A 13,652-nucleotide genomic window follows, 5' to 3' on the forward strand; every position below is an offset into this window, starting at 1 on the left:
GAGGGTCCTACTACCACCCGTGACAGGGGGTACTTTTGTCGTTTTCCGAAACTCAAGTGGTTTTTAGTCAGGTACACTTTTCTTCCTCAATTATAATCCAATTTCAATAAAAACTGTTGTGTGTGTTCCTCATATGATAAGGAACAATAATACGAATCAGTTTCCATGACAACCAAAAACCTTTGAAGTAAAAAAATATTTTATGTTAAAAAATTACAAAATATTTTATAAAATTTTTAAAATCATACTTATAATTTAATTTTGCTCAAAAACTTTTTTTGCTTCATACTATTGTTGGTAATAGTGTGTTAAACTTAGTACAAAAATTTCAACTTGATAGGTTAATATTTGTATAAGTTATGTGTACCTAAAAACTGTCATTTTATTATGGGCGGGATAGGGAGTACTGTGTCACCTTAAGACAAAACTTTTCAAGTGTGGGATTTATCGAGTACTTTAAAATGGTCGAGAATTTGATATGACCCACTTTCACTCGTGTTTTGAATGTAACTTTTCGCTACACCACAAAGACTAATGCTACGAAACTCATAGCATTTGTTGGGTTATGCCTGAAATTTAAAATTTAAATTTACATTGGTTGTACAGTTTTGGTTGTTGCAAATTGAAACAGTTGATGAAACATTAACAAATGTTTGTTTAAGTCGGCGAAATCCAAAAAAGATAGTAAACATTACTTATGCATGGTAAACATTCTTTTTGCGTTGTAAACAATAAAATGATTAATTTTCTGAGGTGATAAACATGTAACGAAAACAGGTCATTTACAATAGTGTAGCGAAAACTATCGTGATAGAATTACAACCAACAAGTAAAGAACTTTGTTGTAAAAATGTAACCTTTAATAAAAACTACACATGTAATCGCCATCATGTCTTACTAGACATTATTCCTAATAACAGATGCTATCACAGGAATAAAACTCTTTTGCAGAGTCCAAAGTTCTAAAATCAATAACGCTAATTTAACTCTTCATTTAGGGTGATTATTTGATGCTATCACAATAATTTTGCATTCTTTAACTCTTTAACACAGTTACCGATATATTCTTGAAGGTTGTTCCTCTTTATTTACTACGCTTATGCAAACAGATTTTCACAACAAATTAGTTTGAAGACTGTTGACGTTCCAGTGGAAGTATTAGCCTGAGTCTGTGTGAGTTGGCGCTTACAGGAGTTGATGAGCTACTAACAGTTCAACACAAATGGTTGGTTCTCTTGAAACCGTTCTTTTACGTATATTGTTACTTATTTACTTTGAATTCTACAAGTTAATTTATAATACCGTATTAAAATCAGAGAGTTTTGTGTCCGGTTAACTTAACTGTCCGCTGATGTAGTAAAACTACCAGGGAACAAGCAAGATTTACAAAGAGACGCCATCCTCTTTTATCGGATATGAACGCGTTCCTCTATTTAGCATGGAATTTATTCAATGGCTATAACAGCATAGGACAAGCGGTACAGTAGTTTACAAACAAGCTATTTTAATTTGTGCTAGTTTTACAAATTTATACAATACTATAATAGGAATTTAGTAAGTCAACTATAAATACGTCAACTATAAAAACGTCCTCTATAAATGTCGGACAAAAATGTTCCTTGATGTTGTGCTTAGTAGACTGACCTACTTATGTGGGTGTATGTTTAATTAATGGCAAGTGTAAATACTAAAGTATATAGCTATGTATATTGCGTATTTCTGAAAGAAAACCCTTGAGTGTGTATCATTTAGTGTATTCTAACCATGTTGCATTGACTTTAGATACTGCAAGAAGACTCTGCATTGTAATTTAATATAAGTCTGTTTAAAGAATTTTCTTTGGATAAAGTATTATTGAAATTGGAATAACAACCTGAGAAGACATTGATTTGTTTAGGCGTTTACGACAAGTACCTGCGTTCAGCTTCATTCATGAGTATTGAACTATAATTGTGTGTGATTGTGTAACTAATGTGGTTCAGAACTCTCCTACAACTAAAATATGATCAATATTCATCAAATTCAACGTTCAAGTAAGCTCATAAAAAGATAATCTAATTTCAATCCGAATAAAACAAAATAAAAACTACAAAACTACTGCAAAATTAAACAAATATCACAACGAAATATCAAATATCACAATTTATGGGTGTTGTTTTGTACATATAGATATATATATATGTATATATATTTATTTATTTTTGTTGATATTGTTGTTGTTGTATCTTACTATTTCTTTTGTTAGCCTACCGGTATTGCACTTGTTGTTTCCTTTTTTTCTCTCGTTGTTGTTATGTCTCGGTTGCATATTGTTAAATATTGTTGTTGTTATGTTTTTGCACTTCATATTTTACCTGTTGTTGTTATCTTTGCGCCATATTATTATGTTTTTTTGCATCTTTTGCCTGCTTCTCATTTTCATTCTTATTAATTGCACGTATTTTAGTAGCATGTACCAAATTTGCTATGTCTTTGTATGTCTTACACTTGAAATGATTCAGCCTATGAATGTATTTTTGTTTTCTTTTATACTGGTTATTTCTTTTGCATGTCATGTCTGCTTTCTAATTTATTCTTATTATTGCTCTTATTTATTACCTAATTATGCTATGTTATAAAGTGATTTAATCCTATTTAATGTATACTCCAATGTAAAAATGGTGTTACCGTTGAAATAATAAATAAATAAACGAAAGTCACTGAGACTACATCAAATAACTTGCAATAATCATGTAAATATTGACACTATAAAGGTGCATAAAAATGCATTATGCAAAGTATATCAGGAACGATCTCGGTTCAACAACACATGAAACCTCGCTTAAGTACTGACACTTTTCTACGGGTATGATATACCTGGAGCACGCAATCGTTGTGGTTGCTGAACTTCTGTCGAAAATTGTAAGTCTAGTTGTAAGTTGATTCAATGTCATATCTTTTGATATTGAAAGAAATTTTGTTGTTTATATAGTTTCGGATTTTGAACAGTTTTATGTTGCTGATTTAACGTTGTAACCAAACATCAGAGAATCTTTTAAAATGGGTTATTCATACTCTTTACTTGTCTAACATGACTATAGTTAGTTATTTGTGCAACTAGTGAGAAAAGTGAGCAATTGACTCACTCGAGAGAAATCCTTACTCACGAGCCGTACTTTGAACTCGAGTTGCACATTATACTTTTCCTACAGTTACCATAAAACAAATAAATTGGTGAAGAAACATAACCTTTTTTTACACAGAAGTGAACTTTTAATATAACATTTAATGTGAAGTGACAAATACAATTGTACAACAGCTGACCAGCTGATTTACAGCCAGTGCTGCCAACGTATTTCGCGCGCATACGACGTCGCCTGCATGTTACGCGCTCACTATTTCGTGCCTTCACGTTGAAAATCTGGAGTGAGACAAAGTAATTAGAGTGAGACAATGTTAAAATTGTCTCACTGATGAGCGAATTGGCCACTTTGCTTTCTCAAATCAGTGAGAGAACATATACATTGTTAGGTAACTGTAGGAAAAAGAATGAATTTACTAAGTAAAATAATAATATATTTCTTCAATGATCTACATGCATTAACATAGCATCATTAAATGACCTAGATGTTGTTAGCGGTTAATTGAAAACGCATTCAAAACAAATCAAGCTTTTATTTTCTATGAGAGGTTGACTGTCTGTTTAAACCAAGAATGTACCCTTCTACATAGGACTCAGGCGAGTAGGCCACCAGAGTCAAGTGCTTAAATAAACAGTGCAAGAATGAAGTGTTCTGGCAAATATTAGGGGCAGCACCGGGATACGAACCCACGACTTCATGCTATGGATTTGAAGTCCTTCATGCCTACCGCATGGGCCAACGACCAGCAATTCTTGGGAATCAAATTACTTTACAAATTAAACTAGATGAGTTACGAAAAGATAAGTACTATAGTCCTCGCCACCCTAAGTTGAGGCAGACCAAGGCCGCACTAGATATACGCCGTGCGGCCTTGGTCTGCCTCAACTTAGGGTGGAGAGGACTATAGAAGCCTCGTGATGAGGTCAGATCCAAGATACCGAAACGTCATAAAAACTCTGTTTCACTGATCAGTGATGAACAAATCCACTATAGTCCTTAAAACTGTTACATATATAATGTATTATATATAGTATGTGATCATTGGTAATCCAGTCGTGTAATGTCTTCGAACAAATAAATCAACGCTGTGATCATACGATGCCTCGCGGCCAACCAGAGCCCTCGCCTAGATCTAAACTAGGGAAGTAATCGGTTTATTTATTTACCTAACCCGCCATGTTAAACTTCCCTATCCCAAGCGTGATGTATATTACTTCGTTACTTCTCGAGTGATGTAAAGTTGGAAAAAACTCACTCGGTGATGTAATGAAACCCATTTAAATAACATTGAGTGCTTAGCTTAAAAAATATACCTCTATGGAGCCAACGACGTTCAACGCTAGAAATCAGCTGTGCGCTTGAATTTTATTGTTATGTTTTGAAGAATTTTCCTAACCTAGCTTTTGTTTGTAAATGAACGTTACTGTTAGAAGATGAGTGAAATGGATAATGAAAAATATTGTTCGTAACCTCCTGTATATTGTCGGGTCAGGTAAAATCTTGCACGTTACACGTTACGCAAGAGCGTGTTTACATCACTTCGGTAAATTATGCAACTCGCTTCCGCTCGTTGCACAACATTCACCTGCGTGATGTAAAAACGCTCTTACTACACTTGTAAGGTAAATAGCTATTACAATCCGACTACTTCCCTAGTTTAGATGGTGTCTCTGTTAAGGTACAACAGATACACTACACTGGCGACGAGATGGATTTTATTGTGAAATGCGTGGTTTTACGGACAATATAAGTGTTCAATTGCTCCGCTAACCTAGGCTAACACGTGGAAGATTTGGAAACCGTGGGACGGTTCTTCAAGAAGATATTAAACTACTGGATCACAAGATCACCAATGATCACATACTATATTATAATACGTTATATATGTAACAAAAACCCACGTTAAACATGACATTGACAGCTTCAAAACCTTTGTATTGCAATATTTGCTATTGTTATTATTGACTGTATCAGATTGCAGCCTGGTATGTAATGCACCCTGAGGGGGCCGGCGTGGTGGTGAGGTAAGGCTTCCAGAGTAACCTGATACAGTATAGGTAGAACAGTGACGACACACTGGCAGACCCGTCAGAATACAGGCACATCTCCAAGTCAATAGACGTTGGACTTCAGAAGATAAACAATATAATAGACTGATAGCGTTACCAATATAAATAAAAATGAATCCTTTTTTTATGGTATTACATATACACACTCGAGAACGAGTGCACCGAATTGGATGATTATTTTTTTTTGTGTTCCTTAGTTCCAGGGGAAGGTTTTCGTGTAAGGAAATTTACAATCCACCCAACCGTTATTTTAGTAATTTGATTTTTAAAATTCTAAAAAATTAGTTCACTTACTTCAACCTGGAGGCGATTGAGCATAGCGAACGAGCTATAACGAAAAGGTGAGTGAGCGTAGCGAAAGAACTTCAACCAGGGCGTGATTAAATACCTTAGAAAACAGCTGTATTACTGTTTTTAATGCATTTTAGACTTAAGGTAGGAGTGTAATTTTAAGAAATGCTTATATCCTTGTAAACGAAATGTAAACATTTGACACAGCCCTCGAGCGTAACCAAAAAGAAACAATAAACTTGGCCACGAATATGCGGAGCTGTAAGTTGAAGGGGTTTTATAATATGGGGTTTTTTCAATAACACCGTTTTTTCTTGATTAGACAACAATGTATGCATCTTTCGATCACATTACAAAGTTTACTCACAGTTTACTGCTTAGAAAACTGAACACTCTCCGTATCTTCTTCTCTTTCTTTTAGTTTATATTTCTCCTAATGGCTGTTAAAACGTTCAGAAGTAGCATGAAGTGTTTCTATTCTAGATAGTCTTTCAAAACAAACTAAAACCTAAGTAACAGAACAGGTTTATTGAAAATCGGTCACTAATCCAACAGGTTGACAGGAATGTAGTATTTCTTTTGATTACCAAACCCTGTCCTACCACACTCAATTGCGCCATAGATTAAACGTTTACAGATTATCCTTATGGATATTAAGACGAATTTAAGGTATATTTTAACTTGTAAAGGCTTTTTTGTGTTTACTATTGATCCCTTGCGAGTTTACTTACTTTAAAAACTTGTTTTAACCAATACAAGTTTGTAACTCTGGTATTGTGACCAATAAGTTAAATTAATGCCAAAAAAGGAAAAGAATGTAAAAGGAAAAGTATTTAAAAGTAGCAGGGCATAAAACAAACATAATGTTTTCTATGTTTTCAAATATGAATGTAAAAATAGGCCTACTACCTCAAACGTTCTGCTGAGTTTATGGAGAGGGGGTTTTAATGGTTATTTATTTCTACTTTACTTACTAAAACCTATTTTAACTACATAATTGATCAACTAAGGCTATATAAGGCATTGTAAGGCTATTAATTGATTTTTTGGTCATACTGGAAGTTTTTGTTCTAGTTTTCGTCAACAACAGCACCCTCAAATAAATCTAATAGCCTCATTCATTAGATTTTACCATAAGATAACCATTTTTTTTTTTAAATAATTCGTTCATAAAATCAAATTTTTTTAAATAAATAAAGTTTTTTTTTTAATATGTGCATTTGAAAAATTATAAAAACCAAAACAAAATTCTTAATTTATGAAATAATTTTATTTGAAATGTGATTGAGACCTTTTCTGTCTTTGATGTATCATTGCTTCCTTAATCTTACAGAAACATAAAATAAATAAAGACAACTCAAGTTTAACCAGGACAAAACAACCTAAGTTTATTTCTTAAGGATAAAAGTTTAACTTCAACAGCTTTCAGTACATCAGATAAAATTCTAAACAAATTCTAAAGAATGAATACGCCCCTGAAAAATGTGTTTCAGCAAAAGGTGTCTTAGTTGACCACACTTTTGAAAATTGGGGCTAAATTTAAAACTGTATACACGGAACTTAAATTAACACAAAACATATCGTTACATCTCAATCAAAATGTTTTTTGTCCAACCATTTCTGAGATAGCAACAATGTCACAGTCTTTCACCCAGTAGAAATATGAGACAAATTTTATATTTCACAAACCCTTGACAGACAACTTGTATGTCAAATAAAGTAAAACATATTCTGTTTAAAAGTTAAACAGATTCAATATATTCTGTGTAAAAAGGCCTACTATATCCGTACACGTAACTAAAAATAAAAAAACTCATCCTAAATATCATGCCATTCATTATAAAAGCTCGATGAATAACACTCTTTAACATAATCTAGTGATAAGGTGATAAGGAAGCCGTTAAAAGGTTAAGGTCGTCCTACAAGTCGATGCTGATACCACAGAAGGTTACTCCTACAGGGCAATACACACTTTGTTTTGTAGGGAACAGCACAGAGATATATTATTTTTGTCTGAAACAGGTTGGGCCTATGCACGTTATAAGGTTACTCAATAGTAAAATCTTTCAAAATCCAAATAGTTATAGGTACCGGTATTATTGTGTTGGGGGTTCCATTCTTATATTTAAATACGCGTACTCTATTGGAAGCAATCATGTAGTTAAAACAATATCTTATACTGTACTTGCGTCATAAAAATTTCATTAAACGTTTCAAAATCGCTTTATTATGTATTTAAATGTGTGAACATCGCAATTATAGTTCGGTTAACGGGTAAACCAAATAAGGGTTTAACTTAATTAAAACATTGTTTGCAATAATGAAACAGCTAAATGGCTGCTGCTAATGCCTTTCGTGATAAAATAGAAATAAAATGAAAAAGTCCTTCAATAACTATAGTGCTCAAATTCGTTAAAACAGTTCCCAAAGCAAGGAAACTGCGATAACAATTGATCAACCCTTTCAAAGCACACTAACCGAAAGACAACGTTCCTTCTTCATTCTGTGGTAGGGATAAAACAACAGAAAAATGCAAAGCTACTACTAAACCTATGCCTTGGAATATTTTGGTAACAAATAGCCGTAGAATTAAAAAAAAACTGCTTTACTGTATGCATTGAATTCATGAATCCTAAAGGTAGCCGTTCAAACCCATGATAACTACGGCGAAAGATAACATAGAAAGTCAGCTGTTAGCTTCTAACTCACGTCGGTTTTATAAGTGTTATAGTGTTATCTCTCTGATTCGCTCCATTTCGTGAAGGCCATCTCAATACATTGTTTACTGTGCAAATTTCAAGGACATTTGTGCTTCAAAACATCTATACTGACCTAGTTAAGATACTCGAAGTTTTTTCATAGAAGAAAAACTCGTATTTTATAAGACCATTTAGTGTTTTATTTCATCTTACGGAAATCGCTTTTATCTACCCATGTGAGCCACATGTAAGCTAAAGTAAATGATATTCTTAAACTAGACTAGAACCAAGTTCTGAGTATGTTAAAGACATCATTTTACCCTCTTGTATGAGACTAACTGTTGCATAGACTAATTTTTGCATATCACATTGTCCAGCACATGTATGTAGCCTACTACAAAAAGCACCAATCTTCAAAGAGCAATATGATAGAAATATAAAAAAATAACAATAGGCTATTTTCAAAAGCAATTTGGTACAACACGTTTTAGAGGATAAGTTTGAAGTACGAAAATCAATTAAAGTAAACCCACACACACACACACAATACTCTACAAAGGAAAATTTGGATAAATACTATACAAAATTAATTGTCAAAATGAGTTATCGGCGTTCCATAAAAATAGAGTTCCTTACAAAGCAGCGTATCTTACTTTTTATATGAACTTATTATTCTAATAAAAATACAAGAATAAATGCTAACACATACAAACCATAAGCGAACCAACAACACGCAAAACAATGAATTATAACCCCAATTCCACCGTTCCGATGATCCATAATTCCACTTTTGTTGTTTCCTCTTCTCCTCTCCTTAAATGGCATCCATTAAATTGTTACACACGAACCCTCAGTCAAGACATTGTTGCTAAACATGGTAAAACTGTCATGTCTACAGGGTGTCCCGGAACTCTCTACCAATATTTTAGGGCATTGCTCCTGGGTAAGAAACATAACCAAATATCATATTTAAACTGTCAGGAAGTCCTTAGTTACTTACACAGCCACCATTTTGTTTTTTCAGTTATTAATTTAAAAAAAAAAAAAATGGTTAAACATACGAAATGGAAACTTTGCACAAACATTTATGACAACTAGACAAAGCTACCAAAAAAATTTACGATTTTTCAAATTCATAAAACAAAATGGTGGCCATTTAAAATTTCTGTAAAATCAATGGTTTTTGAGTTATTTAAGAAACAAAATTTTAAATGGCCGCCATTTTGTTTTATGAATTTGACAAATCGTCCTAATTTTTTTGTAGCTTTGTCTAGTTGTCATAAATGTTTGTGCAAAGTTTCCATTTCGTATGTTTAACCATTTTTTTTTTTTTTAATTAATAACTGAAAAAAACAAAATGGTGGCTGTGTGAGTAACTAAGGACTTCCTGACAATTTAAATATGATATTTAAGTATGTTTCTTACCCAGGAGCAATGCCCTAAAATATTGGTAGAGAGTTCTGGGACACTCTGTATACAATGCGCTTCCATGTCCTCGTAACATTAGATGCCAAATAGTACAGAAAAATGTTGAATTTATAATTAGAAATTCATTAACAAATTGCTATTTCCTCTTTGTGTTGAACTAAATCTACAAGCTATTGCCTTTACTTTTATGGTAGTATTTCTTATTTGACATTAGTTTTAAATTGCTAATGTTTAATTGTAAATATGATATAACGGCTTGTAAAGAAATGAAGGTTTACCGGTATGTCTCTTTCTAAAGACTAGTCGTCCAAGAGATATTTCAATATGAAACATTTTCTTCATTCTGTGCTCTGGGGATATATTGCTATTATAAATAATGTGGTTTTATTTCAAATTTGCAGAACATGGATTTTATCAACTAGGCATCGCAGAAATTTCGTGTTGCGTTTGAGAGTGTATTGTTACCGTACAGATATTATTCCCATTAGATTTCTTTATATTCAATAACTCAATCATTGTCTTATAGATTTTACCTACGACCGTTTTTCAAAGTAGCCGTTTCAATACAGTTCTTAGAATTGAAAAGTATCTCATAACAGCATTGTTTACTTTCATAACAGCATAGTTTTACTCATAACCACACGGGTAACGGACCAATGAGGTTCAAGGATTGAGAGAGAAGCAAAATTGTAATGATTCGAAATTCAACTAATCAGCTGTTCAGGCCAATTTAATTGTTGGTTGGTGCAATTAGTATTTGATACAATGTTTCGTTGCATCACTGTCAATGGCAATTAGAGGTTATAAATAAAAACATAACCTCTCTTAGAAGTTATGAGTAGTGATTTTTAGTAACTAAAACACCGTCGTAGGTAAAGTAGTGTACGCAACTCGCGTAAATAGTGTTAACGACACTCGTAGAAGTTTTTGAGGCACTCGCCAAGGCTCGTACCTTAAATTTTCTACTCGTGTTGTTAACACTATCTTTAAGCAATCGTTGCGTAAACTACTATTGCATGGTGTAACATAAGCGCATGAATGCTTTGATGGGGATTATAACTATCCACTGTTAAATCCACATTACGCGCAAAATAACGATGTTATGGCGTTTAATTTCCTAAAATTTGTTAGTGCAACTTGCAAGTTAGCCATTGTAAATGTAAATCTCCCCATGTCAAAATTACCTTAACAATTGTATATATATATATATTTATTATAATAAGTTACAATTATTACTATGTGTATGTATTGAAAAAATATTCCTTGGACTTGGGTTATTATAATTTTGGTTATTCATTATCTTGGCAAGTACCTACGAATAAAAATATACGTATTACTTGTTTAAGACCAAGCATTCCAGGTAAACAAAAGTCCATTCAAGCATATCCGGAAGTGCAGTACAGCAGTAAGCTACACAGTACACACAGTTGTGTTTCCCACATGATGTATTTACTCCTAATATGTACATGTTGGTTATTTGTGTTTACTGTTCAGTGTTTACAGTAAGCTTGTAAACATTCCGAGATATAAGTAACTCTAGAGGCGGGGCTTTCACACTTAGCTATGTTCGGATTATCTTATCTCTAAAAGGCTTTCGTCAAGCTACAAGCTACTATCAAACTACAGCTTGACACTTTCTATTCTCATTTCAATGACGAAGAAGTGTTGTATGGTAAAATATACAGTCGTATTGATTTGTATTTCCTTTCTTGAAATACTGTATTGCCGTATTCTTCATGTTTTAATATCTAGGTATGGAAGCAATACACTTTGTCGATTCCTCAAAGCAAAAAGACACCAGTAGGCTAATTAACATTCTAATCAAATGCTTTGTGTGAGAACACGTAAACTTATATCTATTTGGTTGTATAATAGGCCTAAGCTGTTTCTCTTCTAAGTTATAAGTCTAGAAGGTTTTATTTCTATTTTAAACATATTACCTACGTAAAAAAAATATAAAAAATTAAAACACACAATAATGTATATTAAGTATGGAATCAAAGGCGGAGATGTAAACGATCAGTGGGCCTCATAGTCAATTTGAGTCAATGCTATTATCATCTACGTTAATAATGTTAAACTTCACGTTAATTCAAACCATACATAACAAAGATAATCGTCAACTGCTGATCCAAACAAAAACACGTGTCAGGTTCAAACATGGTCAAATCGCGATAAAAAGAAGCCTGAAGCCAATTTAGATGAAACGCTTCTGGTTTATTTTGCTGGGCCAATAAAAGCGTCGACCCTCGGAAAACAAGATACTCCAGCGAGGGTGGCCGAGCTGTATTACATTTCTCCATTCAGTAGAGTCTCTTACGTAACAACAAGGGCACGAAAACTGATCCTTGTGGAACGCCGTGTACTGTTGATAATAGTACTTAGGTAATAACTGCATTTACAAGCTATAACACCTGCACGTACTCAAGAACGTTTGATTTTTTGCTTAGACTCATTGTAACTATATTAGTACGTGAATATTATGTACATCAAGTATATGTATATCTAGATATATCAAGTATATATGTACATAGTACGTATGTTATGTACGCAATCTATCCGCAATCAATTTCTATTGAGTTAGGTGATTAGGTAACCAAACAAAATAACAATTTTAGTTTAATTTTGTGTGTGAAAATGAATTTTTTAACTTACAAGATTTTAATTATAAAACTGAAAGAAAATTAAATATTACAAACTAAAATTCGTATTGATAAATAAAGTTGATGTACCGATAAAGAATAGTTTTTAATATATAAAAATAAAAAGCAATTAGAAATTAGGATTACGTAGCCTACATAATTAAATGTAAGTGTATAGAAAAAATCAATTTTCCATAATCAATTAAACAAATAAAACATAAAATCACACCTGAAAAACTAGAATTATTATTTATTACAAGAGCGCCTGCGATGCGCAAACTCCCCATTCATATTTTAACAGAAACAAACAAAACAAGGAAGAAAACAAACAAATCCCGTCAACAAAACAGCCGATACATTATCATAAACTACAATACAGATTTTCCAGCGTCTACAACTGTTATGTAACCGCGTCACGAGGCTAATTCAAACGGGACGGTTTTTGAAAACAAGAGGTCAAATAACCTCACACATAAACACAAAGAAAACACAGTTAGAAAGATAAACACACTTACCATTGTTGAGGCTCAGTTCATTCATACACGCACTAATTGAGTTATAACAGCACAATACACAGAGATACAATTTATTTCACCCTCATGCCGACACAGTTGTTGTATAATAAGGCTAACCTATGGTAAACAGCTGATATGGACGCCATGTTGTTTTGTGCGAGTGGTTGAGTGAAGCGCCACTAGGTTGTGCTGCCTCCTTGTGGGAGTATTGATTATGTAGGCTCTCTGATGAGTGCTGCTGTCTAGTAGAAATGGTTTGTACTATGACTACTGAGGCGGTAAATTCAAAAGGACTTTGGCGAGTAGAATTATACTGTTTGTGGTGTCAAAGTTTCTCGAGCGCAGCAAAGGAACTTTGCACTCACGTTACACATTATATCTGTCTAACAGTTAGGTACTATAAAGCATATAAATAATTGTCTTTCAAATACTATACAACACGTTTTTAGGTTAGGTTAAATCCAAGCATTGAACGAAAATGGAAAAGCTACACCAGCTGACCGTAGTCTTAGTACCTTTAAGGGTTATTTTCAAGTTTACGCGTATTATGTGCCTAATAAAACACAACGTGTTGTGTTGTTTGGTTGAAATGCTGGAGTGCGGCAAAAAATGAGTGTGGCAAAAGTAAAATGAGTGCGGTAAAAGTAAGTAAATGCAGTGATTACCTACTTTGCGTTATAATCAGTGCAAGGAAGCTCACTTTTCAGGTAACTGTGTGAAAAGGAAATTTTATAATTTCACAGTGTCCTAGATTTTAAAATTATAATCACTTTGAATGATAAAAATGGATGAAAAAATTATTTTTGTTGATAAATAACTCTTCAGCAGCTGTTTGATAATGATCCAAGATAGCCGCTAGCCTCCGAGGACACTTAACTCCAAACAA

The sequence above is a fragment of the Macrosteles quadrilineatus genome, unplaced genomic scaffold (assembly GCF_028750875.1).
Source record: "Macrosteles quadrilineatus isolate MER2022 unplaced genomic scaffold, UCM_ALF_1.0 Scaffold_3__2_contigs__length_128488019, whole genome shotgun sequence".
Lineage (NCBI taxonomy): Eukaryota > Metazoa > Arthropoda > Insecta > Hemiptera > Cicadellidae > Macrosteles > Macrosteles quadrilineatus.